Source organism: Cervus elaphus, chromosome 23, assembly GCF_910594005.1.
Source record: "Cervus elaphus chromosome 23, mCerEla1.1, whole genome shotgun sequence".
NCBI lineage: Eukaryota > Metazoa > Chordata > Mammalia > Artiodactyla > Cervidae > Cervus > Cervus elaphus.
The window spans coordinates 81,085,843-81,113,041 of record NC_057837.1 but is presented as its reverse complement, the minus strand read 5'-3'; positions in this window follow the sequence as shown (position 1 = coordinate 81,113,041).

The window sequence follows — 27,199 nt, the reverse complement described above, 5'->3', positions numbered from 1 at the left end:
GGGGTGGGGAGGGAGGGGAAGGGAGGGGGGAGGGGTGGGGAGGGAGGGGAAGGGAGGGGGAGGGGCTCGGGAGGGAGCGGCCTCGGGTCTGCCTCTGGCCGATTCACACTGATGTACAGCAGGAGGCCATCACAGTATTTCAAACTAATTATCCTCCAATTAAAGTAATTTTTAAAAAATCAGGTATTCTTAAATACTCTGCCAGTGTAGGAGGCGCACTGAAGAATAAGCAAACGAGCTCGTGTGTGTGAAGCTTCGTGGGGCTTACGATCCAGTGAATGTAGTAGTACTCACCTCCTAGCGTTACTGCGGAAATTAAATGAGGACTAATAATAGAGTGCGCAGAGCAGCTCAAGGCATGTAATAATTAATATCACATAATGATTATAGTCACACAATTGCTGTAATAACAGTAAGAATGCTGTAACAACGCTCAGTGTTGCTATTGTCATGGCGATTATTTAATAATAATTTACATGGGGTTAGTGTGACGATCAAATGGCTAATTTATGTAAAATTTATGTAAAAACATCTAGAAATCGTTCAGTACATTTCTTCTATTGCAATGATTGCTAGGTTAAGTGGTTTTGCCAAAGGCACAGAGTAAGTTATGGGCAAAGCTGAACTGAGAATTTCCACAACATGGCTAAGCTATTTTGCACACCTACCAGGCTGTAATGCAATTAGATGATTTCGTGTCTGTCTCCCCGGTTCAGCCTTGAAGTATCCATTCTGTCTGACTCAGATCCTTCCTGCTGGGCCCCACGTGGGATCTCACCAGAACCTCAGCATCATGAGGTTAGACATCCGGTATCTGTAGGGACCTTATATCATTATTCATTTATCCAACATTGGATTCATCCAAATAAATATTTGGCAAGGCCCTGACAGGCACATCCCCCTCCCAGGAGGCCCATCCCCAGAACGTGGCAGGTAGCAGGTGTCCCACACTATAAATATTCATGAACTGGACACACATGTCAGGCTCCAGCCCCCAGTGAGATGAAATTCTAGTGGAGGACAGGCTGCTACCACAGGTCACGATACGGAAGCGGCTCCAGAGCCGTCTGCCAGGTGACAGGACCAGGTGCCACCGTGCGTGCCCGCTCAGCGGCTCAGCCGTGTCTGATTCTTGCCACCACCAGGCTCCTCCGTCCATGGGATTTCCCAGGCAAGAATACTGCAGTGGGCTGCCATTTCCTTCTCCAGGGCATCTTCCTGATGCAGGGACTGAACCCACATCTCTGCAGTGGCAGGCAGGTTTTTCCCACTCGCTCCCCTGAGAAGCCCATTGTATTGCATTGTACTGCATTGCACTGAACCTCATTGTTCAGATCAGTTCAGTCGCTCAGCTGTGTCTGACTCTTCGTGACCCCGTGTCCCGCGGCCCCGTGGACTCCAGCACTTTACTGTACTGCATTGTAACACAATTGTCTTAGTGCCCAGAACAGGCAAACCCAGAGAGACAGAAACCGCATCAGCAGTTCCTTGGGGGTTCCTGGGCTTAGAGGTGGGAATTAGGTTGAACTAAAGATGGCACAAGGGATTTTGGGGGCGTGAAAGAAATGTTCTAAAAATGAACTAGGGTTATGGCTGCACAATTCTATGAATGTACTAAAATGAGTGGATTTATAATATAAAAAGTATACCTCCACAAAGCTATTTTAAAGCCAAATATTCCAGTGGAGGGACAGGCCTTCAACAACTGGTTCCTCAGTTAGTCATTTGGGTCTGGCTCTGGTAAGTTCTAATGAGGGGAAGGCAAGGTTTCTGATTCGCTACCCCAGCCTGCAATCTGGGTGGTGGGGGTCCCAGAAAGGTCTTTGAGGATGGGTCCCGATGGGGTGGGGTCTGGGGGCTATGAAAGGTAGAATTCAGCCTGTGAGGGGCTCAGGGATGCACAAGACCGCGACCGTGTGGGTATGTGGCGGACGAGAGAGGGGTGGCATCTGTGTGGCTGGATCCCCGACTCCGCAGAGCGGAGGGGCTCATGGACAGGGACGCGCACACGGGGCCTTCTCAGAACTCCATCCTGGGCCCCAGGGAGGGCAGCGGGGCAACGGCACCAGAACCCACGGCTGGGCAAGGGTGCCGTAAAACTAACGGAGCGGCTGTCAGCAAAGCCGGCTTCCAGACAGCCTTGGGCTCGCCCCCTAGTGAGCCAAAGCGACGGCTTCATGTAAGGGCCGCCACAGAGCCCATGTGACCCGTGTCCTGCGCAGGGCTGGTTCAGACTGCACCAGGGAGAAAACTCCTGCAGGGCGAGTCTGGTTTATGAAACATCTGAATCGAGGTGAAAGCGATCGGAGAACCCTTGGGTTCATCCCCTAAGAGATTTCAAAGAATGATTCCTAAGACTCTCCCCCACATACACCTGAAAAGCTTTCAGACGAATCAGGTCAACATCACCAGGAAGTCATGGTCCATTCTTAGTAAATGTGCATTAAGAGGCTAGTGTTGGGAGCACGCCTGGGTTTGCAGACAAGCCTTAGAACTTCCAGCCAGAGAGGCCCGGCAGGCTCTTGGTTTAGACAAAACATGCTCCGAGGACTCACCCATGAGACAGAGCCAGGTCACCTCAGTGTGTGGGAGAAGCTGAGCATCTGTTTTCAAGAAGAGCTATTTTTTAAGAAATCTCCATTTTAAAAACGTTACACACCCATGCACACACACCTTCTATCTGAAAAGGCCTGCGTTCTCATTGTAAATCGCTTCTTTTATTCCCCTGCATGCTTCTAAAAATGCAGACAGGACTTCACTATCAGCAGAAGGTCTTCTCGAGTCAGTCCACGTCCGTGGGGAAGCCGGGTTCCGTGTGACGATGACGCCCTGCTCTGCCAGCGCTTCTCTCCAGAGCCGGGCATGCATCACCGGCGTCTCACAACCCAGTCCCCTGGCTGGCGCTCTGTGCTAGCCACCCTCTGCCCACCACCCCACACACCCCAGCTTCGAGCTGCTACTTGAGAAAGGGGAGGGCTCGGGTCTCCACGCACGGCTGAGACGGCCCAGCGGGCAGAGACTGTGTCACGGCCCCAGAGGGGCTCGGGCTCCGCTCCCACCTGAGCTTCCTGCTCTTACTGATGAGGCGAGTCGAGGAACCGGGACCTGAGTGCAGCAGAGAGTCAGTGGGAAAGGGGTTCACAGACATAGACTGTAACTATTTTCAAACTGTGTGTATAGGGTATGCATCTAACTTTATGCGTGCATATGTGTATATACATGTGACTACACTCAGGCATATATTTACACACACACACACACACCATGTTTCCCTTTAGGAAAATTGAACCAGCCTTTTAAAATGGGGAAGTCACAATATTGGGTTGGCCAAAAAGTCTGTTCAGTTTTCAGTAAAAATAAAAGACCTGTTTTTCATATTCAGCAAGAACTTTATTAAATAATGTACTCACTAACCAAATGAACTTTTTGGCCAACCTAATAGATAATGCCTCGCTCAAAACCCTCCAAAACCTTACATTTCACCCAAGATGAAGTTCAAAAGCTAGGACCTGCAAAGCTCCATATAATCTGTGTGATTTCAGCCCCAGCCCCCAAATCTCACCTGCCTTATTTTCTCCCATTTTCTTTTTACGTCATCAGAGCCACTCATATTCGACGTCGTTCTTCCAACACCTCCCTCCCACCCCACCTCAGGGCCTTTGCACCTGCCGTTCCCGCTGCCGGAGGCAGGTTCCTTCCCGGATCACTGCACGACTCAGTCCCTCAGCTCTCCGCCCACGTCATTTCCAACACACAGGTTTCCCCGACCACCTCTCTCACTCCTTTGGTTTCCCTTCTAGCAGCTTCCTCACCTAACACACCGTTCACATAGCACTTATTGACCAAACCCACCCCATTCTCATGAATCCTCTGTGACCGGGAGCTTGTTGTATTCATCTCAGGGCCTCCGGGCCCACAAGGCTCTGAGCCAGAAGACACGGGGAGGCAGCAACTCACCCAGCTCCCCTGCCGAGAGGGCAGGACCACGTCCAGCACGCCGCATCGGCGAACCCCTGCCTGGGAAACGCCGGGTCAGGAGCAGGCGGCTCAGAAGAGAGCCAGCCGCTGGCAGAGGGCCCCGTCAGCGCGCGGGGGAGGTCCTAGGTGCCAGGCCCTCAGCGGGTGGGCCGGCGGGCCTCAGAGCCACAGCTCAGGCAGCAGGCCCGTGAGGAAGCACGGGGGCCGGGTGGCCGCACGCTCTTCGTCGTGGGCAAGTCGCCTCTGATTTTGCATCCGGGGTCTCTATGGGCATAGCGGCTGAAACTTCAGAAGCTAGTGGCGTTGTGGTAAGTCACCTCAGTCGTGTCTGAATCTTTGTGACTCCAGGGACTGCAGCCCGCCAGGCTCCTCTGTCCACGGGATTCTCCAGGAAGAACGCTGGAGTGGGTTGCCAAGCCCTCCTCCAGGGGGTCTTCCTGACCCGGGGGCTGAACCCATGTCTCCTATGTCTTCAGCCCTGGCAGGCGGGTTCTTTACCACTAGTGCCAACCGGAAGCTAGACCTCTGGTGAAAAACCGCCTGCAGAGCAGACGAGGCCCCCCAGACCAAGTCCATTGCAAAGGGACACAGCCCGGTGGGCACAGCTGACGCTCCTGGGGCAGAACTCAGCCAAGAGGGGGACGACCAAGCCCCCAGGGCCCCGACAGAACCGCCCCTCCCTCCCGCCCCCTCTCAGAAAGAGCAGCAGGCCACACGCTGCTTTAGCCGGGCCTGAGGCCAGGAGCAGGTCTCCTGGTCTGCTCTCTTGCTCCTCGCCCACTTCTCTACCCTACCCCACCCCAGCCAGGGTCTAGTTCACCTCAAAGAGGCGATTGTGTGCAGCAGAGGAGCGGGCTCTGCCCCACTTTTCATGGGGGGATCCAGCAGGTTTGCGGACAAGCGCACAGAACTGCCTCTTCACAAACGCGAGGAGGAGAGGAGACGGAAGCCAGGAGGGGCCAAGGGGAAGAGACCAGCAGCCCAGGAAGGAGGGTCAGTCCCCCCAGAGGAGCAGAGGCTTCTGGAGACCCCAGCCAGGGAGGAGGGCTGGGAAAGGGGGAGGAAAGGGAACTGGGGGAGGTGGAAATCTCAGCAACCCCAGGGCCTGGCGCAGAAGAGGAGCCGTGTGAGCCCGAGGAGCGTGAACAGATGGATCTAATTCACACACCGTCCAGACTGCCAGGGAGGAATGATGATACTTGCCCAGCACCTCGTGGGTTCTGGCCCCAGACAAGCACTTCCAGGCACTTCCTGCTTCATTGGCTGGTGAACCGGCTCCTGTGAGGCCGACTCCCCTCCTGCAGGGAAGGCTGAGCGCTTTCCTCCCAGGGAGCTGTCCTGATTCAACACCATCGTGGGAGGCGGGGGAGGGCAGAGGAAATCCACATGGGGCGCCTCCCATGGGTCAAAGAGAGACAGAACAGACGCCACCGGCCAGGGTTCCCCTCTGCTCCCTCCCAGCTCCTCGGGTCCGTCCTTCCCAGCCCTGGCCCTCCGCCCCTGGCTGACCAGAAGCGGCCCTTCACCTCGGCGGGGTGCTCTGTCCTGAGCTTCTCCAGAGACACAGGCTGAAAAAAAGACCATTTGGTATTGCATATTCTGTTTCTTAAAACAAGCCTTTGAGCAGCAGGTCTTCTGTCTAAACCCGTGCGCCTTGGAGAGCAGGGGTGGGAGATGCACCTCACTTTCTCGCCTCGCCCTCCAGGAAGTCCTCTGGGCCTCTGCATGCAGGTTTCTGCTCTCCGCTCTCTCTTGTGGCTGCGCTTGCTGAGAAGATGCTGGGAATCAGTTAGACGTTTCCCCTGCATACAGTCTGCATAGCAGTCGCTGCAGAAATAAATATGATGGGCTTGGCGTGGCGGGGTCTATGGAGAGTGCCATAAGATAAATAAAACAGGAAAACTGTGTAAGCTGTTTCTACTTTATTAGCTATAAACCCAGGCTCAGGCAGTGATCAGAGAATCCGGCGGACATCATTCAACAGAAAGTGGCTCCTTCCTTGGCTGGACTTTCCATTTTTTTCCAAATGAGAATGTCGCCACCCAGTGGCAGATCTCCCGCCACCAGCAATTTCTGAACCAACTCGGAGATAAAATTCAACTCAAACCAGAGCGCAGAGGTCAGCGACTGGCAGAGGAGGAGCTGTGGATAACAGAAGGAGCACAGATTTTAAATTACTTGCTGGCCTTGTAAAGTCCCGCGTATACAGTTTGTTCCCAGGAGATCAAATCTCTTACAAATCCTTCTCTGTTCTTCTGTAGCGCTCATCTTCCCAGACTGTGGTTTTCCAGGTCTTCTGTCTCTTCTTGCTACTAGATACTCTGATTGTATCCTTTATTTAGTGCCTCATATGTCACCCCCTGGAGGAGGTCACCCCCTGGAGGGGCATGGCCACCCACTCCAGTATCCTTGTCTGGAGAATCCAGACAAGGTCTTCTGTCTCTTCTTGCTACTAGATACTCTGATTGTATCCTTTATTTAGTGCCTCATATGTCACCCCCTGGAGGAGGTCACCCCCTGGAGGAGGTCACCCCCTGGAGGGGCATGGCCACCCACTCCAGTATCCTTGTCTGGAGAATCCCATGGACAGAGAAGCCTGGTGGGCTGCAGTCCACAGGGTCACAAAGAGCCAGAGACGACTGAGCAACTAGCTGCCCAGCACTGCGCGTTACCCGTCTTCTCCGAGGGTCCACGGAGACTTCTCCAGCCACCTTGAATTTCCCCCTCCTCCTCCAGCCTCCCGATGCAAACACCTTTGTGCCACAAAATATACAACGTGATACAAGAATCTGCTCAATGCTCCTGGGCTGTCAGAACCTAATCGTCTGAGGTCTGCGCCTCTGAACCTCCTAAATGTCTATGCCACGGTCTCCAACTGGAAGTCACAGGGACAACCCAGCCTGGAGGTAGCTGAGTTTTAACGTTCACACAGGAAAAACAAAACCAAAGCTGCTGCTTCAATACTGGGAGATTCCACATAAAAATTTGAATGTCTATAATTTCTTACAAGAAAAGAAACGCTATCTGCTAGGCACTATAAGCATGAAATAGGCATGTTTCTGTTTTCCCTCAGTCCCCACCACACTGTTGTACCATTAAAACCAGGTCTGAATTTCAGTTGCCACTTATCATTATGCTTGCTCTGGGCTTTTCTTATAGTTGAGAAATATTTTTATATCCATGTCTCCATTAAAAGTAGGAAAAATAAGCAGTAGCCCAATATTCAAAACACAAAGGCGGAAGGCATATTTCTCTGGGATCGCCCATGTAACGCACAAACGTACGATCCGCTTTATTTCTGTTATTTGACCGTTTGTGAGATTCGGACGTGTTGCCTGGGTTTGCGGTAAGAAGCCCCGTCCTAACTCCGAAAAGCTCTCCCTGCCCAGCCCCGCCCACGCTCCATCTCCCGCCGCCTGAGGATCAGAGCCGGGTAAATCCGTTTCTTTAAAGGGTGTGGAAACAAGATGCCGCTCTGAGCCACACGGTCTCTGTCACAGCTGCTCAGCTCTGCTTACAGCACAAAAGCATCCTCAGATGATACGGAAACAAATAGACATAGAGGTGTGCCAATAAAACTTTATTTGTGTAAGGAGACAACAGGCTACCGTTCCCTGCAATAGGACATCTATCCATCGCTCCATCCTCCTTTCGACATCACTTCTTGCATCCTTGGTCAGGCTCACCTGTGATACATTCTCAGTGAAATAACTCTGTTTCAAATCTTTCCTTCCCCAGCAGGCTGAAAGCTCCAAACTCAGAGCAGGGACTCCTGCAACATGCAAAGATGGAGCTAAAGGAGGGGCCGTGAAGGACCTCAGGCGAGCACCAGACGGAGGGCAGAGAGCTCTGGCTGCAGCGAGACAGAGGCTGACCGCTTCTCTCCAGGGACAGATCCGCACGGGAGCGCCTCACGGCTGACATGGGAACCCACTGCATCGGGGACCCAGGCGCCTTCTGGCTCATCCCCTCCCTTAAGAAAGCTCCCGAGCCCAGGGTCCAGGTGGCGTGCCAACCCCTACCACTGTGTTCGCACGAAGGAGCTTCAATTCTAGAGCGTGTTTCTCAGTGTAGGTGAAGATCAATGAAGGTAACTAGAAGTCATGGGGGACTCTGCTGCAGCCACTTTTATTTTATTTGCTCATTTGTATATTAAGTAAATTGGTTCTCCATAAGGATTAGTTATTGTCAAAACTCCAAGCATGCTGCTGCTCCAGGCTTCTGCCTGGAATATTCAAGATTCCACACAACACACAAGCAAAACACCCCATATTTATTTATCTGCTGTCTTTCCAGATACTAGCAGAGTGTTGATTTAATTAAAATGAACAAAACCCCACAGTCAGAAATTAACTCCTTTGACTTAGACTATGCCCCTTATTTGATGAGTACCGCCTCCACAAGATCTATCTCAAACAGGGACTTCCAGCCAAACGTTTCTACGCCCTCAGCACTGCACAGAGTCAGTATGACTGCTGGACCTCAGAGGACAATGCTGGGTGAAATGGGGGGCATTTCAGAAATGACCAGCCAGACCTCTTAGTACTTCAGCAGAAGAACCCAGGGCCTTGGTACAGTCTAGGTGAAGAAGGAACCCGGAGAGTAGCTGAGACAGATTTGCCAATCAGTCCACTGGGACGGAGGCCAAAGAGGAATTTAATTTAATTGAAAAGAAATTTAGAGATGTAACACATGGCCTTCTTGAGTTAAGAACAGAGATTCACATATAGTAAACAGTGTGGCCAGGGAAGGAGGTACATGGAAACACCCTGTGTACCAGACTTAGCACCAGACTCATCCTGAGTCATAACACAGACCAGGGACACTCACCTCCCCCTTGGGGAAACACAACTTTCCACCTGAGAGCAACAGCAGTGATGATGCTGGCCCGATCAGAAGCCAGACACATCCGAGCAAACATCACCTGGGAGACCAGAGTTCCCTCCTCAGACCCCACCTCACTTTCCTTCTTCCCAAGAGCGCCTCGTCACCAAACAGGGATCCTTTGAAAATACGGCCGTCTGATCCCCTTCTTAAGCCCTCCACTGGCTCCCATCAAGCCTGAGGGAAAGTCACACCCTCATGGGGACCTTCAAGGCCTGTGGCCCTGACCCCCCGGCCACCCCCCATCGACAGCCACCCTGGCCTTCCTGTCTCAGAGCTTCGCTGTTCCTTCTGCCTGTAAGTCTTGTCCCCTCTACACTGCTCATGGCTCCTTCCCTTTATTCAGGTCTCAGAAAGGTCTTTCCTGCCCAGTCTGTTTAGAATAGGCTTTCCTCCCCACCCCCGCCACATGCTGTCCACCTACCGTACCTCTTCCATTGCAATAATCGTACCAGACGGGTTGATCGCTATTTGAATATCGTCTGCCTTCTCCGTTGGAACTCAGCTTTAGAGAACAAGGGCTTGATTTTGTCTACCGTTGTTTCCCGAGAAAATGGCCTGACACTGTGGCCCCCAATAAAAGCTAATCAATGAAGGGCCCTCCCTGGTGTCCAATGGTTAAGAATCTGCTTCCAAGGCACGGGACATGAGTTCAATCCCCGGTCAGGGAACTAAGATCCCACAGGTCTTAGGACAACTAAGCCTGCACACCACAACTGCTGAGGCCATGCAGCTAAGACCCAGTGCAGCCAGAAGCAAAAGCAAAATAAAAACAATAGCACAAAAATTATTCAGAGTGAAGTTACCCTCCATCCATCCACCCTCCAATGCTTTAAGCTCCCTCAATGAGACATTCGAGTAGGTAGTGAGTTTACCATCAGCAGAGACATCCGAATGGTGCCCGGGCTCCCCTTGGCAGAGCTGTGCTGGAGACCAGGTTATGTGAGGCAGGAGAGTGCCGAGGGGAGGTCTGTCCTGCGGTCCATGCACTTCTGCGTGAGCAACCTCGGGATCTGAGAGCTCGCAGGTGACCTGAGACTTGCATGTGCGTGTCCGGGTTGCTCCCAAGAGGCAGTTCTAGCAATGTTTGCTGACTGTTCCTCAGATACTACTGGGAACACAAAGGACTCAAGTCCCTGCCCTCATGAAGGTTCAGTTGCAACAGAACCAACGGGTGGCAGAGAGCCCAGGAAGGTGCCTGAGGCCCCTAAGGACCCTCACGGGGCCCGGCAAGGGTCCTGGAACCAGTGACCGAGGCCCCTAAGGACCCTCACGGGGCCCGGCAAGGGTCCGGGAACCAGTGACCGAGGCCCCTAAGGACCCTCACGGGGCCCGGCAAGGGTCCTGGAACCAGTGACCGAGGCCCCTAAGGACCCGCACGGGGCCCGGCAAGGGTCCTGGAACCAGTGACCGAGGCCCCTAAGGACCCTCACGGGGCCCGGCAAGGGTCCTGGAACCAGTGACCGAGGCCCCTAAGGACCCTCACGGGGCCCGGCAAGGGCCCTGGAACCAGTGACCGAGGCCCCTAAGGACCCTCACGGGGCCCGGCAAGGGCCCTGGAACCAGTGACCGAGGCCCCTAAGGACCCTCACGGGGCCCGGCAAGGGCCCTGGAACCAGTGACCGAGGCCCCTAAGGACCCTCACGGGGCCCGGCAAGGGCCCTGGAACCAGTGACCGAGGCCCCTAAGGACCCTCACGGGGCCCGGCAAGGGCCCTGGAACCAGTGACCGAGGCCCCTAAGGACCCTCACGGGGCCCGGCAAGGGCCCTGGAACCAGTGACCGAGGCCCCTAAGGACCCTCACGGGGCCCGGCAAGGGCCCTGGAACCAGTGACCGAGGCCCCTAAGGACCCTCACGGGGCCCGGCAAGGGTCCGGGAACCAGTGGGCGGGGTCAAGGACGTGACTAGTGCCTTGAATCAAGGAAGTAACAAAGAACGATTTAGACTAGGTCGAGTGACGTTGGAGGTCAAAAGGGTTAGGAACCAGTGTTCTAGAAGATTCCTTCCAAGAAGGGCAGAAGAACATGCTAGGAGTAGGGAATGCCCAGAACTGCCCAGTTCAGCAGATGACACCCAAACTCCTCCGAGCAGACTCTCCTCTCTCTGGGAGTGAGCAATGATTCCCCGGGAAGCCAGAGCCTAACAACGGTCACGACACCAGATAGGGCTTCAGGGCGGCGGTGCCCGCAGAAACGCACCATTAGTGCTCCGCACACGGATCGCTGTGTCCTGTGGAAGTTCACAAGGACACGAAATGTCAGAGGCAGAGCTGAGCGCCAGAGCAGCCGTGATACTGTGCAACATTCAGAGCTTCGCAGAAACGAAGCTGAGACCGTTCTTCGCTGGTCCATGGGCGTGCGGGGTGTATTAATATGGCATCTCCAGAGCCCCAGACTTGGGGAGCTTATCATTTGCTTAGTGAACTCCCCCACCCACAGGAAAGGCTCCGCATGAGAGGATCCCCCCTTCCACCAGCTACGAACGGAGAGGACCCCGTTGGGAAGAGCAGCTGCACGTGGACCCTCAGGAGCCCCGGACACTCACTGTTTTCTGTGAAGTGTCCTGTCTGCAGAGCTGGCTGAAATAGAGCCTGCCAGCCGGGCGAGTGTGGCTTAGTCGCTCAGTCGTGTCTGATGCTTTGCAACCTCATGGACTGTAGCCCGCCAGGCTTCTCTGTCCATGGGATTCTGCAGGCAAGAATACTGGAGTGGATTGCCATGCCTCCTCCAGGGGATCTTCCCAGCCCAGGGATTGAACCCAGGTCTCCTGAATTGCAGCAGATTCCTTACAACTGAGCCACCTGGGAAGCCCATGTTTAACATCATCAGGCATATCTTATCCTGTAATCAGAACCAACTGCATAACTGGTGGCGTCCAGAGCAAAACCAAGTTGTGGGTCTCATTACTGAGAACTTTACTGAGAACTTCAGGGTGGCCCCAGCAGGCATTCAACAAAGCAGAGTCCTTCCAAGTGTGGCCCTGAGTGACTGCATGGGCCCCACGTCCTCAGAGCCAGCCCTGACTGAAACAGCGGGTGAGTAGCATTAATGTTCATTTTTATTAAATGACCACAGTTCCTGCTACTACTGTTTATAAACACCTTGACTTGGGGCCAGACTCGAGGGGATGTCTGCCTCCCTGTTTTACAAATAAGGAAACCAGGTTTCACGGGATTAAGAGCAGTTGCGTGAGTTGATGGAGGGAACACAGATCTGGGATCTGGGTCTCTATGACTCTGAGGCTGTAGCTAGCAGGGGTCATCAGTCTGGAATTGTTAAATCGTTAGATGCGTAAGATCCCCACTGACCAAAGCCAGCAGAGAGAGCAAGCCGGGAGGGCCCACGAGGCGTTCCTCTTCAGGTGGAGTAGAAGTTTTATGCAAGGGATGTGCCTGTGACAAGTCTTCCTCACTCACTGGGGAGCCCAAGGCAGGGCTTCTCATCAAACGCGTCCACCCGGGGCTTCTCCCAGGCCCAACAGTATTCTGCCAGTGCTCACATCTGCCCTGACCCACGCGTCCTGCTAACACAGCTGGTGGGCCATGCTTATCCAGTTTCCAGGGGAACTGATAGAGGGTGTTAGCCCAAGGCTAAATGTGTCCCTTTCAGAAGAAGGAAGGGTTTGGGGGCCTCTTGCCCACAAATCCACAGAGGATGAGATGGCTGGATGGCATCACCGACTTGATGGACATGAGTTTGGGTGAACTCCGGGAGTTGGCGATGGACAGGGAGGCCTGGTATGCTGCTGTCCGTGGGATTGCAAAGAGTTGGACATGACTGAGAAACTGAACTGAACTGAACTGCCCACAAATGCTCTCTACCTGGACGGAGGAAGTCCTTCAGACACGGGACTCCCCAGGGCTGCAGGAGAGCACCGTCTGTGAGAGACCTCGCGGGCCTCTTCAGCTCCACCCTAGCACCTCCAAGCCGGGGAGCCACGACCAGTCTCTTCAAAGGTCTGTCTTATTTTGCTTGATAGTTATATTTATTCACAGCAGGAGATAGTCAAATCGGCATAGCAAAGACAATTAGTGCGGGTGTATTCAACTACTTTTGAAAGTGACCAACAGACACTCTTGACTCATTGGTCCCACTTCTGGGATTCACACCTGAAGACGAATATTCATGAATGCTCATCACGACATCATTAATAATAAGCTTTCTGAGAGAGTAGCCTTGAAGCATATGCCCTCCCGTGTATAGAATAGACGGCTAGTGGGAAGCTGCTGTCCAGAGCAGGGAGCTCGGCCGGCTGCTCCCTGACGACCCAGGGGGTGAGGGGCAGGGAGGCTCAATGGGAGGGGTATGTGTGTACTAGAGCTGATTCACATTGTTGTGACCATCACAACATTGCAAAGTAATTATCCTCCAATTAAAATGAAAACTTTCTAGAAACAACTTAAATGTTTGGGTGAAGAGCAGTAATTAATTTATGGAAAATTAATATATTGGAATACAATGAAACCAGCAAAAAGCATGTTTCAAGTTTCTTTCATGATCCAGAAATTCTTAGATTGTCATTTTGAGTGAAAAAATTAACGGTTTAAGGTATAGCTGTGATTTTTGAAACAAACATGGATTCTGCATCTAGGCAGAGAAAACACTAAAATGAGAAAATGGCCATCCACGAGAGGTAAGTTTACAGCTGATTGTATTGACAGTTTCTTTTCCACTCTTATATAATTTCTGGATTTTCAACAATGCACTTGTCTGGCTCTTTAGATCAGAAAACAAAGAAGAACAAAACAAAACTAAACTGTTTAATTCCAGGAAGCTGAGCTGCGGGATTTTCAGCTGAAAGGGAGTTAAGAGCAAACTAATAATGATCTAGTCTGGTGATCACAGGGGTTTTCATATCAGAAGAGGCTGTTGAATTCAGTAACATCGCTGCCTAAATGAGCAGCCTGGACTGGCACTTCCCGGAGCCAGGGGGTCTGCTTAGCCTGCAGACCCAGCCCGTCAGACTCCATCGTGGACACGTGAAGCCAAACTCAGCTGCCTCACAACAGCCGCCTGCACTTGAAGTTTCAACCAAGCATCCTGCTTGGTAAAGATCAAAGTCAGAGGGAACACCCCAGCAAAAACAAAGAACCTGTATTTTATAGACTTTATGGACTTTTTTCCAGATTTTAAAAGTGTTTCTTTATCCACTGTATAAATTAGATGATAAGAACTGACATTCACCAAAAATACACTTAAATTTACTCCACACCCTCAACCCGGATATTAATGCCCAATGCCTAGGCTGTCTGATACACTTCCTCCCTCTGAGCTGGGTGTGTGTGTCCACACATACTCACGTCACACACACGCATGCCTTCACTGCTCACACACGTATGTTTATCTGTGTGAACATGCATACGGACACAGCTCCATGGTTCCTACATGTGCCGTCTCTGTGCATTGCTCTTTGTCTTTCCCACTCAGGGACTCACCCTCCACGCAACAAGCCTCTCCTGGGCATTTGATGGACATAGGATAGAGCAGTGAATGTGATGAGCAAAGAGGGGGAAGGCAGTAAAGGAAACTATGAGAAAGGAATTAATTTTTATGGTGTTTTTTTGTTTGTTTGTTTTTAAAAAGCTAGGTACCACAGGGGAAAAGACAGTGTAGAGTGCTGGGGGTCAGAGGACTGGCCAGGGAATGGGCGGTAGTCATCTGTAATTAGCATGCTCAGGTTAAGACACTGAGAAGGGTTCTTTTGAACAAAGACCTTGCCCAAAGTCAGGAAAATCAAGGATGGAAGCTGACTGTGGAAGAGCAGTGAACGGGGGCCAGTGCAGAGGTCCCGCCACAGCGCGGCGGGCCGGCTCAGGAGAGACAGACGCCCGAGAGGAAAGAGAGGGTGAAGAAGGGAAGGCGGGGGGCCAGGGGTGCTGCCCTCCTCACCCAGTGGTCCAGAGTCTGCCGGGCAATGCAGGGGCTGCTGGTTCCATCCCTGGTCGGGCACTGAGATCGCACTTGCTCAGCAGCATCTAAGCCCACAACTAGGGCCACAGAGAGAGATCTACATGACGCAGTGGGGATCCTGGTGTCTCAGCTGAGACCCACTGCAGCCAAATGAGAAAATACAGATATTTAAAATATTAAAAATCAGCATAGGAAAAGCAGAGACATCACTTTGCCAACAAAGGTCCATCAGGTCAAGGCTATGGTTTTTCCAATAGTCATGTATGGATGTGAGAGTTGGACTATAAAGAAAGCTGAGCACTGAAGAATTGATGCTTTTGAACTGTGGTGTTGGAGAAGACTCTTGAGAGTCCCTTGGACTGCAAGGAGATCCAACCAGTCCATCTTGAAGGAGGTCAGTCCTGGGTGTTCATTGGAAGGACTGATGCTGAAGCTGAAACTCCAGTGCTTTGGCCTCCTCATGTGAAGAGCTGACTCATTGGAAAAGACCCTGCTGCTGGGAGGGATTTTGGCAGGAGGAGGGGGGGACGAGAGGATGAGATGGCTGGATGGCATCACTGACTTGATGGACATGGGTTTGGGTGGACTCCAGGAGTTGTTGATGGACAGGGAGGCCTGGCGTGCTGCGATTCATGGGGTCGCAAAGAGTCGGACATGACTGAGCGACTGAACAACAATTAAAAAAATAACTCAGGGCCGGGCATGTCGGTGTGGCAGGCCATGTAGGGCGTTTTGAAGGCCATCCTGAGGACTTTGGCCTTTCCTCCAAGCTTGGCAGGAAAGACCATGTGAGCGGCAGTCACAGCTGTGTGGACAGAGATGTGAAGACAAGCCTGTGCCCTGAGGGGATGGCTGCGTCCTCAGGGGCAGCGCCAGACGCCCCGTCAGACCGGGCGAGACGTGGGTGAGGGATGCAAGCCGCCGGTCGTGTCTCAGGTCTGTGCTGGGAACTCTGGGTATCCAGTGACTCCTGATTCAAACTCACCAGTAAAACGCGGCTGAGCTGCTCACAGGCCGTGACAGAGAGACTCAGGCACGCACGCCCGCCCAGAGACAGGCCAGAAGGCTCCTCCGGCTCCAACACGTGCGCTGGAGGTGTACCAAGTACACACCCTTCAGCTCTCGGGGGCTGGAAATCGACGTCTTCCACCAGTACCCCCTGCTCTGTGATTCTGGACAAAGGAGACGCCGTCTGGACCGCACCCCCCCCCCCCCCACCGAGTCTTTTCCACTTCGTTCCTCCCCCAGTGGTCCTCGGCACCCTGACCCCGCCATGTCTCCCCAGCAAACTCCCCTGCCTCCAGTGAGGCGGCGCCCCCACTTCCCGTCTTCGGACAGCCCTGCTCCGAAGCTCCCCCACGCCTGCGTTTCTTCGCGTGTTCCCCGATGCTCCCCAGCGGGCCCCTCCATCCCACTCAGAATCACCTCCTCTGTGACCGTCCTGGACCACCCTGCTCACAGTCGCAGCACCCTCCTTGCTCCCCTCCTCCTGCCCCACTTGGCTTTCTAGGCAGCAACCTGGAGCTGGCGTGCACACAAACGTCCCCCCCCCGCCCGCTCTGCTTCCCCCAGCCAGACTGTGCGCCCTGCGAGGGCGGGAACTGTGCCCATTTGGTTCCTCGCCAGGTCCAGCGTCCCCAGCACGTCTGACACTGGTCATCATTAGCCCGTGTTGACGGCTGAGTGAGCAAGCCCGCGAGAGGCTCTGAGGAGCCCCCAACAGAGCATCCCCTCTGGCAGGGGTCACAGGAGGGGCCTTTCCCCAGCTCCTTGTGAGGAGGGCGGCGGGCTTCTCAGCGAGGACAGGAGACAGGCCGGCTCCCCGAGTGCCGCGCCCAGAGGCGACCACCAGGAGCGCTGGCCGTGGCCCTCCATCCTGACGCGTCCCCCACATGGGGTTAGGCTGCTGAGAAAACCACCTACGTGCACTAGTTCTGCGCAGTTCCAGGCATCTAATACTATGCTGGACACGAACCGAGGTTGTCCGTCGCATTTGAGAAACGAATAAATACATGAATGAGTGTGCCTACGTGTGTTACTCTGGACTTTTTTGACTCAGAGAATAGGATCACTTGAATTATTATTCCCTGCTCCCCTGCAGAAGTTCAGCTTTAAGCAAAAAAGCACGTTGAGAAGAGAGAAATTAGAAAACAAACTGGGAGTGCATCTGGGGGGATTTGGGCATTCTTGGCACCCCTGAATTATTTGTAAACAGAGTTTAATGGCGAGCTGGGTGTGTCTGAAGCTTCACCACCATCTCTCTTAAAGCGAATGCCCTGTGCACTGCTGGGCACATTTCAGGCACCATCTGATCACAGCCCAGATAAGAAAAGGAATATGCCGTCACAAGGATGGCCCCGTGAACGTGCATCCCAGGCCACTGCCCCCTCCCCACACATGGCAGGAAGGCGGAGACCTGGCCAGGGTGGAGTTAACCTGCCCCGCACCAACAGGGCATCTGTGCGACTGTCCCTGCCCAGGGCGGGTGGGTACGCGGGCACCCGGGGCCTCCATGTGCCGTCCCTGCCCAGGGCGGGCGGGTACATGGGCACTCAGGCTCTCCCCAGTGGGTCTTCGGGACTCCTCAGCCAGGCAGGGAGCAAACAGGTGGGTGTGGGCACAAATGGAGTGCATCTTGAGGCTCTGTCTCCTAGAGAAAAGAAGCACTGCTGTTTCTTATACGGAATGAATAAGTCCACACAAGAGACATTTCCTCCTCTTCTCTCTAGGCAGCTTTGCATTAAGATGTTTTCTTATCTCAGCAGGATCTATCCTGTGTTTGTCAAAAATTCACTTGCTGTGTTTTTCTGCCTGCAATAAAAGAAAAAGTCCTCCTTTGCATCAGATATTTGCATACAAATTATATCTGGCACTTTCATAACCGACTACAGAGTCTTCACTGTGCTCTGGCGTGGCACGGTATATTATAAGGGGGAAATACACATTCTTCTAATAATACATCGCTTTTTTTCACAGATGGATCTGTAAGAGAGTTATAAGAAGGCAAAAAAAAAAAAAGATTTCTACAACAACAACAAAATATAAGGCAGGTCTGAAATTCTGACAGCTTCTTCCAGCGAAAGATGGTTCAGTGGGTCTTTGAATTATCGTACCCTTCACGCTCTCTGATGGTCGTGCTTAGAGAATGAGTCATACAGACACTTACACAGGACAAAATCATTAGCAAAGAGATGCTGGGACATCGCAGTGATGATTATGGGCAGAAGCACTGGGCCTTAATTAGATTCCAGTGAAAAGAACTGTGCTTTTGCAAAAGGTAGACGGGTCAGGCTTCCCTGGTAGTCCAGTGGTTAAGAGTGCGCCTGCCAATGCAGGAGACACAGATCCAAGCCCTGGTCCAGGAGGATCCCAAACACCACGGGGCCACGGAGCCCGTCGGCCACAGCTCCTGCAGCCCGCCCTCCCGAGAGCTGGTGCGCTGAGGACAGAAGCCGCCCCCATGAGAAGGCCATGTGCCACAACTGGAGAAAGCCGTGCCCAGCGGTGGAGATCTGGCACAGCTATTTTAAACAGGCAGGAGGACCCCACCTTGAGAAGAATCCCAAGTTTCACACAGCAAGAGCGACGGCAACAGTGGACCGCGCCGAGGCTTGGAGCTCACCGCCAAGGGCAAGGAAGTTAAAACCCGAACTGAGTGCCAGACACGGGGCTCCCCATGCGTCAGCTCCTCTAATTCTCCAAAGATAAACGCCCTGCAGGCTGCCTGCTACACGGTGGGCCTTCAAATCACTGTTGAATAAACACATGGATCCATCCATTTTTATAAAATGGATGCCAAGAGAAATTTTAACATTTGCTTAAAGTACTCTAGGGTTCAAACCCGGTTCTGTTGGACTCAGAAGCCTCCCTTGTTTTGTCTGTTGAATAGGGGCATGTTCCTGTATCCACAGAGCGAAGATCTGAGAACGGAAAATGAGCGGGAAGCAATGAGACCATTCTTCCTTGGACTAAGGTGGTATTCCAGACATGATGACTTTCATGGGCCAATAAACACTTCTGCCTTCGTGGACTCCTTCCTCCAGAAAATGCTACTGAAAACTGTATTACATGACTGGGTTTGTATAAACCCATATAATCCAGGTTGGATTTTTCTGTTTAATTTATAAGAAAGGGAAGGATTTTTACGGGCCTCTGAAAGAATCACCGAGCCCAGGCACTGCACCTCCTGGGTCTAGTGGAGGCCTTGGCCCTAACCTCATGCAAAAACTCCACCAACTAGAAACATTGTATCCACAGAAATTTCACAGCGAGACTACATCCCTGCAAGGTTTTGACGCTGATAGCATTTGCCAAACACCACTGAAATAAATACCTAACGGCTCAGTTAGGCCTAGAACCAAGGGAAAGCGTATCGTTAACAAAACCATCGTTTCTTTGAGTGGCAATGCTGTACCAGCCCCCTCTTAACAGTTTACACGTAAGATTTTGTCTTCTCAAGAACTCCAAGAGGAAGGGACTATTCCCAATTTACAGGGAGGGAAAACAGAGGTGCAAACTTTTAAAATCACTCAGTGAAGCTAGTGGTGAAGAACCCGCCTGCCAGTGCAGGAGACATGAGATGCGGGTTCAATCCCCGGGTCGGGAAGGTCCCTGGAGAAGGAAATGGCAAGACACTCCGGTATTCTTGCCTGGAAAATCCCATGGAGAGAGGAGCCTGGCGGGCCACAGTCTATAGTGTCAGAAAGAGTCGGACACGACTGTGCGCACACACAAACACACCCCAACAAATGTGCTGTTACATATTACATATGCAAGATATGCAGTGAGGAGCAGCAGAGCTGAGAACGTCCCTGCTGTTCCGGTGGCCGAGACCCTGTTCTCCCACTGCAGGGCGCTTGGGTTTGGTCTCTGGTTTGAACTAGACCCCACTGCTGCAGCTGAGCTGAGAGACCCCCGCGCCGCAACGGAGAATGAAGATCCCACTGCTGCAGCTCAGAGCCGGCGCAGCCAGATAAACGCATATTTTGAAAGAGAAGCGGCGGAGGTGGACTCAGCCCCGGGCAGCCCGACTCTGAGACCCGAGCCCCTGCCTCCCCTGAGGTCCTCAGAAGCCGCCGCCACGCGAGCGGAGGCCCGTTGCTCCATCGCATCCCTGCTATGTACGAGCTCTTCCATCTCACAGTGGCGGGAGAGGAGCGGATCGGCGGGCAGAGACACTGCACCTGTGCTTTCCTCCACCGGTGTCAACTGGAGGCAGTTTTGCCCCCCGGGGACATTTGGCAGTGACTCTGAAAGTGCCTCACAGATGAATCATTTTTACAATTTTCAAAGTTTTCATAGCTATGACTTACACTTGGTCTTAACCGAATGGATAGAAGAGTTGTTGCTGTGTTTTTGTAGAAGGGGATGTGGAGTCAACTCTGCCCTCCAGCTGTTCTGGAAACTAGTGATGCAGAAAGAGCAACAACCAGCCAAGCTGGTTTAGACATGTTGCAACTAAAAAAAAAAGTGTCTCATGTTATGAATATTAGTACACACACACACAAGAAACAAAAATACAACAAACCCTGCATCCTATTAGCCCAGCCTTGGCTGTTACATTTGCTAAACGCAAGGTTCCACGATGTCTGCAAAGTAAAGAAACTGGTTTGATGTTTGTCTGCAGCCCCATGGACTACAGGGCACCAGGCTCCTCTGAACGCAACTCTCTCCTGGAGTTTCCCCAAGTTCATGTCCATAGAGTCGGTGATGCCATCCAACCATGTCATCCTCTGCCACCCCCTTCTCCTGCCGTCAACCTTTCCCAGCATCAGTCTTTTCCAATGAATCAGCTCTTCACATTAGGTGCCCAAAGTATTGTGGCTTCAACATCAGTTCTTCCAGTGAATATCCAGGGTTGATTTCCCTCAGGATTGATGTAACATTTACCAAAGCTTCACTTACGGATAAAACTCTTTTTTCACCCTCAAGAACTTGGATTGCCATCACAAAGACGGCACTCAGGAGATCCTGGTCTAGCCCTGTCTGACCCCTTCCTGTCAACCCACCTTTCCTCCAGGCAGAGAGGACCAGAATAAGACACTGGGCCTCTGTGCCTTCAGAGCCATCATTCTGCCTCCAGAGTTCTTCCTAACATTCTCCCTCTTTTCTTCCATCTCCAAGTAAATCACAGGATCATCAGAAACCCCACTGAAGCCTCTCAAGGATGCCACTGTGATCTTTATCTTCAAAGCCAACCCGCCAGGCCTCTGGCTTGAAATCTGCATGACAGCTAAAAGAGAGTAAATTTGGGGGCTGGCTTCCTTTGATAACCAAATGTTTCTCTTTCTTTCTTTGTTCTGAAGGTACAACTTTAAAAGAAATTCAATGATGAGGAAAATAATTCTACTGCGTCTAGCTCTGTGCAGCCACTGTGACTGGCCTGGGGCATTTGCTTAAAATAGGAGCTGCAGGGCTCGTCTGCAACAGAGGCTGATTGTTAAATGACTGGACTGGAAGGTTTAAACGGCGGGCAGCGGTCCTGGGTGGAAACCACCAGTGGAAGCAGTAAAGAGGCAGGAAGAGTCGATGGGACCCTCACGCGCAGGCCCGCTCAGCTTGCCTTCCCTTATGCAGCGTCTCCTGCGTGGGACCGGCGCAGACCTGGGGGCCCAGTGCGGTTAGACCGGGGCCTCGGTGTTCTGAGAAACGGGGTGCTTCCTGCCGTAGCAGTAAACAAAGGAGGTCACAGTCAGCAGCGGCTGCCGCCACTGTGACCAGTAAGCCCTGAGGGTGTGGAAGCCCAGGGCGCCGGCTCCGGCAGCCGAGGGGCACGCGGGACGGAGGGCTTCAGCAAGGCCAGGCTCCCTGTCTTCCGCACGCTGCTGCTGTTTCTAGTTGCTCTGTTGTGAATGACTCTTTAGGGACCCCAGGGATTGTAGCCCGCCAGGCTCCTCCGTCCATGGGACTCAGGCAAGACCACTGGAGTGATCTTCTCCTTTTCCTTCTCCTCGTCTCCTTCTCCGGAGAGCTTCCTGACCCAGGGGTTGAGTCTGTGTCTCCTGCATTGACAGGCAGATTCTTTACCACTGAGCCACCTGCACGTGTGGACTTCCCTTGTGGCTCTGTTATAGCCACGCTTTCCGGGAAACAAACTCACTCAGAAGGGACAATGCAGATAGTGGAGTGCAGTTTATTACGGCGGCGGGCCCAAGGCAGAGTCTCCTCTTAGCCAAGGACCCCGACCAGCATTTGTGAAAATCTTTTATACCTCATGTGTCCAAACCCACTACCCCAATTCCCTTGAGACTTACATAAACAAAGGAAGGGTAAATACAACTACAATAACCCCATCATTCACGTGTTATGTGTTCAAACAGTCAATAATCAATAAGCCCGCAGTTACATTCCAAATAGTTAATAACTGATAAGCCTGTGCTTACATTCTGATAGATAGTGTCTGGAGGCAGGGGTGATTAGTGCCTGTTCTTCAAGATTCCCCTGCCCAGAGGGGGGTCTTATCCTTCCATTGTCATTTCCACAGGCGCTAAGCACAGAGTTCAGAGTCCACTGGAGAGGTGGCCGCGCATGATCAGCACAGACAGGCCTGAGATGGAGTCCAGGCCCTATGAATTCCTTCTTCATTCCCCCCTCTTGATGCTCTTAGTTTCCATAACGAGCATCATTTATTGAGATGTATTGTACCTTAGCCCTCCTGCCACCCACATGAGAGAATGCTATCAACCTCTGGGTTACAAAATTCACAAGGCATTGTAGGAAGCAGGGTCCACAAAGCAGTATATGATCAAGATTACTATAACAACAGTTCATTAGACATGGCTTTCACTTGATTTTGCATATCCTCCAAGGCAGCAGATACATCTTCAGACAGATCAGGGATGTACACACCATTCGCCAAAGTCCCTCCTTGGGCTGCTGTGAGTATGTCTAATGCCATCCTATTTTGAATTACTGCCTTCCTCATCTGAATCTGTTCTTCGTTCAAAGCTTGAATGGCTTTAGTACTGTCTAAGAGGGCCTGTTTAATGAAATTAGTTAAGGCCTCTACCTTAACCATGATATCCGTTGTCCCTACAGAGGGTATAAACAAGGCAGCAAGATAGTCATACCATTGGAACACAGATCGTGTCCATCTTGCATGCAGATAAGGCAGGTTTACTGGAGGCTGCTGTAGGCTAGGCTTAATTCTGCCATGGGCGAAAGCAAATCCTAATGTGCAACGCCCCACCCAGCCAACTGGTAACCATGGCCATAAGTTAAGCCCACAGAGCCACTGGGTCCCATTGGGGGCTACCCAGTGGATTCCAGGATTATATTTCCAGTCGGAACCGGGCCACTGAGCAGACTGATTGGGGTGATAGGTAACTTCCAAGATTTGTTTACTTTGTTCAGGGGACAAATAACAATTCTTTTGGGTCTAGGGGATGGTCTCCAAATCCAACTTTCTGTTCTTTTTGTTCCCAGCAAATAGTAGCAGGGGCAATCAACTGTCCTTTCTCAGGAGTCATCCAGAAATATTCATCCCAGACCTGGTAGTACTGCTCAAGGCACCGGGAGGCCTGTCCCCCTTTTGTAAGAGAGCCTTTTTCCTCCTTAATTCTCATATATGAGGTATAAGCCTTTGTTATCTCCGTAAGGCTGGTGTTCATGTTAAATGTAACCCTATGTCCCTGGCCCATTGATGGCTTCTTCTAACACCAGAGGGCAAAGAAAGGTTATGGCTGGTGAGAGAGAGGAAAGTTCCTTTCCGTTGTTAAAGTCCCCATAACGGAGTAATGATACCCACCAGGGGAGTCTGTCTATTACTGACAGGGGCATAGCCCCACATACCCAAGTTCAGAATTGCATTGGTGAGGCCGAGCAGCAGGAGTCGTTTACCCAGCTCCATCTTGTAGAGGGCTCGTCTGGGACCTAGTTTTCTTCTTCCTCCTCAGAATGATCTTGGTTCCCCGTGGGTCGGTGGGGTCCTTCTGGGTGGTCCACTCGGTGTCCTCCGGGTCAGCGTGGTATGCCTTCTTTGCTCTGGTGTGATGGATCAAGGGACAATACCTGCAACTTTAACTGCAGTAGGGGTAGTTAGAATAACATAAGGGCCCTTTCACCAAAGGGCTAGCAAATCATGTTTCTAGTCTTTGACCCATACTTGGTCACCAAGTGTAAACTCATGAATCTGTTCCCCAAGGGGGAACGGCACCCTTTCTTGTACAAACTTAGTTACCCGATTTATTACCTTACCCAGTTCCATCTGCTGTGAAATCCTATCCCCCCTTACCTGAGGCAAATTTGTTGACACCTGTTTTATTATGGGAGGAGGCCTCCCATACACAATTTCGTGCGGAGAATAGCCTCGGGACTGTGGGGTCATCCTGAGTCTGAGCAGAACCATCGGAAATATCTCATGTCCCAGGCCATCTCCGGAAAAGCCAATTCATACTCACTTCTGTTTCCCCCTCCTTCTAGCCTAAGAATTCTGAGGGGGTCAAGAATCTCACAGCAGACGGGACACCTCCTAGGGGAGGGCAGAATACGAGCATACAAGGACCAGTTTCCTATCCTAAAAATCCCCTGGCGATCGCTTGGTAATAATTTTCCCCGAGATGGTGTGGACACACCTCCTAAATGTCCTTCACAAATTTCCTTCCTAAACCCTAGCGCGCTCGTCGACCTGTGTACCAAGCAATCGCCACCTGCCTATTCCAGGCTCCTGCGGGTCCCCGCTCCTTCTAGTCCCTCCCAGGGGGGTGATCAGGCCCCCTCTTCCACCCTGCCGGGTGGGCTCCTCCTCACCTGAGCGCTCAGTTCCCCTGCTGCCGTCCACTACCTGCCAAAGCGAAGAAACCGGGCTTTGAAAGGCTGAATTCTTCCAGAGGGGCGAGGCGCCTTCCCCCCTCTAGGAGATTCAAGCCACAAAGCCTCGGGGTGGCCTCAAATGAGACCTGTCTCCTCAAAGTGAGGAGTTTCCCGGCCAATGCACCAAATGTTATAGCCACGCTTTCCGGGAAACAAACTCACTCAGAAGGACAATGCAGATAGTGGAGTGCAGTTTGTTACACCGGCGGGCCCAAGGCAGAGTCTCCTCTTCGCCAAGGACCCCGTCCAGCATTTGTGAAAATCTTTTATACCTCATGTGTCCAAACCCACTACCCCAATTCCCTTGAGACTTACATAAACAAAGGAAGGGTAAATACAACTACAATAACCCCATCATTCACGTGTTATGTGTTCAAACAGTCAATAATCAATAAGCCCGCAGTTACATTCCAAATAGTTAATAACTGATAAGCTTGTGCTTACATTCTGATAGATAGTGTCCTGAGGCAGGGGTGATTAGTGCCTGTTCTTCAAGATTCCCCTGCCCAGAGGGGGGGTCTTATCCTTCCATTGTCATTCCCACAGGCGCTAAGCACAGAGTTCAGAGTCCACTGGAGAGGTGGCCGCGCATGATCAGCACAGACAGGCCTGAGATGGAGTCCAGGCCCTATGAATTCCTTCTTCAGCTCAGACCGTAAAGCGTCTGCCTGCAATGTGGGAGATCCGGGTTCAGTCCCTGGGTCGGGAAGATCTCCTGGAGAAGGAAATGGCAACCCACTCCAGTGTTCTTGCCTGGAAAATCCCATGGACGGAGGAATCTGGTGGGCTACAGTCCATTGGATTGCAAAGAGTTGGACACGACTGAGTGACTTCACTTTTCACCAGGGAAGCCCTTTTTGTACCTAGAAAAGCCGTAAAATCCTTGAGGTATTTGGTTTTCTGGAATTAACAATCTTTTGACATTTGGACAACCTGCCCTTTGTTGCAAAACTTCCGTGTCACCCGGCTCCCGCCAGGCCACCTCGGAGCAGCGCTCACAGGCTTTCTTGAGATGCTGCCTACCCAGCTTCAGCTCAGTTCAGTTCAGATGTTCAGTCGTGTCCGACTCTGCGACCCCACTGACTGCAGCACCCCAGGCCTCCTGGTCCATCACCAACTGCCGGAGCTTGCTCAGACTCAAGTCCATCGAGTCAGTGATGCCATCCAACCAACTCAGCCTCTGTCGTCCCCTTCTCCTCCCACCTTCAGTCTTTCCCAGCATCAGGGTCTTTTCCAAGGAGTCTCTATACTTCATACATGCTTTTTGCTCTTGTCAGAACAGGAAAAGATTGCACGAAGCTGACGCACTTGCTTTTATTCCACCTCCTGATACACGGACATTCTCCAGCACAGTCAGCTTGGCCTCCCGATGAGTGAGGAGGGACTGAAAGAGCCATGGTTGCCCGCGTTTCCTTTTCCTTCTCGGTCCCACTGGAAGGACCGTGCGTGGGAAAGGACCTGATGGGCCCCTCGGCTGGCCGCGTTTCCCGGACCCCCGCTGCCTCACTTCTGCAGGGGAGGCCAGTTCTGGGGCAGAGAGGGAAAGCCTCCCGGGCAGCCAAAGGCCCTGCTTACCCCGCGGTGGGTGCGCCACCCTGGTGTTTTGCCTGCTTTAGGGACCCCAGAACCCTCATGCGCCCTGGGGCCCTGGGAGTTGTGTTCACGGGCACGAGTGTTAATGCCAGTTGCGTGCCTGACGCATGGTGAGACCAGAGACACGGAGTTTTTGGCAGAGAAAGGCTGACTGCAGGGCCATGCAAGGAGATGGTGGCTCTGCCCTACACAGCCCAAGCGTTTTTAAAAGCCAGGGAGGGTGTGTGTGTGGGGGGGGGTCACAGGACGTGGGAGCAGCTTGTGCGCGGTTCTCCGACTGGCTGATGTGAGGGGACAGACGCTGTCACAGGGGTTCACACTATCAGCCCTTCGGCTCCAGGAGGCCTGGGGCTGTGTGCTCATGCCCATCAAGTAGTTAACATCTTCCTTTTGGTGGTGGTGGTGGTGGGGTGGGGGAGGCAGTTTCCACATTTGCAAAACATCTCAGGAAACTTGCATCAAATGTGGTTATCTAGATACCTCAGCATCACGTGTCAGGATCTGAAAGAGCTCAGTTGGAATTCCGTCACCTCCACTGGCTTTGTGATGCTTCCTGAGGCCCACTTGACTTTGCATTCCAGGATGTCTGGCTCGAGGTGAGTGAGCGCGCCACCGTGGGGTCTGGGTCGTTCATAGCCCTTCTCAGCATGCTCTGCTTCTCTACAGCAAGATCACGGCATCCGGTCCCATCACTTCATAGTGAATAGATGGGGAAACAATGGAAACAGTGGCTGACTTTATTTTTGGGGCTCCAAAATCACTGCAGATGGTGACTGCAGCCATGAAAGTAAAAGACGCTTGCCCCTTGGAAGAAAAGCTGTGACCAACCTAGACAGCATATTAGAAAGCAGAGACATTACTTTGCCAACAAAGGTCCATATAGTCAAAACCATGGTTTTTCCAGTAGTCATGTATGGATGTGAGAGTCCCTTGGACTGCAAGGAGATCAGTCAATCCTAAAGGAAATCAGCCTAGAATACTCACTGAAGGACTGATGTTGAAGCTGAAGCTCCAATACTTTGGC